Raw genomic sequence first — 1440 nt, forward strand, 5'->3', positions numbered from 1 at the left:
TTCTCGGGACTGTCTGGGTTTGCTCTGATTATTCGGGTTTCCTCCCGCATTCCAAAGACTTGCGGGTTAGGGTTGTGGGCATGCTATATTGTAGCCGAATTCAAGGGAATAATTGCGGGTGCCCCGGACTTCCTCGGCGTGTGTTAGTCGCTGTTGCAATGGACTCATTTCACCATATGTTTCGATGTCGCACATATATGTGGAAAGATTAATTTGGAAAAGAAACTTAACTGTAGTATTTAAGGTGAGTGGAGACAAATGTTGAAGAAGGAGCGCAAAACAAATGTCATTCACACAGAGAGTAGCAAATGTCTGGCACACGCTGACAGGATAGATATAGTTGAAGCCCGAGGATCCTTTAAGATGGGCGCATGAATATACAGGTAATGAAAGAATGGGCATCTCGGACAGGCAGGGGTTATCAGTTTCATTTCGCATTATGTACGGCAGATACAAGTGTCGAGAACCCTGTTACCCTGTTACTGTGCTGCCTGTAGTGTTCATTGTTCATTCTCACCTCTAACCCTGCTTTGCTGCAGGGACAGCATTCACAAACTATGCAGTCTCTCTTGTTCCGCCGCACTGCTAAGAATCTTGTCATCAGCATGAACGTAACCCTGAAGTAGATAGACTGGTAAAGAAGGTATAACGCAAACCTGTCTTCAACGGTCCGGACTGCGTGATAAATTTGCACATGCACAGGGATTTGGTTAGGCCACAAATGGAGTGTTGTGTGCAGTTCTGGTCACTATTGAGAAACGCAGAAGAGCGTCACTAGGATGATGCGGCAGGCGACTCACAGACACAGAGGCTGGGGAAATGGCACCCCTCCTCTGCCAGTGCCTGGATCAGAGAGCGGAGATCCTCTGCTGTTGCTGAGGTAATGCGGCTCTTTCTGCTCCTTGTATTCCGTGGTCCCAGGGTTCGATCATAGCAGCTTACATTCTGAGCTTGCTGATCTATCGAGAACGTTCAGATGAAGTCGTGCGAGTGGCAATGTGTCCAGCGTAAAACTACTGGTAACAGAGGAGACTCAACTTTCTGAGGGAAGCGACGGACAGAAATTTTGCAAAAAGAGGAGCGCTTATAATTTGCATGCGCTGCTGAAACCTAAATGTATATACATCCGCCTGCCGTGACTCGGATTCGAACCGAGGTTGCTGCGGCCACAACGCAGAGTACTAACCACTATACGATCACGGCTACACACTTCAGCTGCGTGCTTTCTGCTGTCTAAACCTCTGATTTCGGTGTGACTCAGTCGATGGTTGTTACTGCCTTTGCGGCGTTTCCGCAGAGACACAAGCATACAGTATTGGAAACACTCTGCAGATGCGACAGAAGAAACCGAGCAACGCACACGAAAACAACAGGAATTCTGCAGATGCTGAAAATTCAAGCAACACACATCAAAGTTGCTGGTGAACGCAGCAGGCCAGG

At 48.0% G+C, this 1440-nt stretch overlaps 1 non-coding gene across 1 annotated transcript; it reads right to left on the minus strand.

The window, feature by feature from the left end:
• Positions 1-1131: 1131 nt before the first annotated feature.
• trnah-gug (transfer RNA histidin (anticodon GUG)) lies at positions 1132-1203 on the minus strand. The gene has a single exon. It is a non-coding gene; the product is annotated as a tRNA-His (tRNA).
• Between the last annotated feature and the right edge of the window lie 237 nt (positions 1204-1440).

The sequence above is a fragment of the Mobula hypostoma genome, chromosome 3, assembly GCF_963921235.1.
Source record: "Mobula hypostoma chromosome 3, sMobHyp1.1, whole genome shotgun sequence".
In the NCBI taxonomy this organism is placed as follows: domain Eukaryota; kingdom Metazoa; phylum Chordata; class Chondrichthyes; order Myliobatiformes; family Myliobatidae; genus Mobula; species Mobula hypostoma.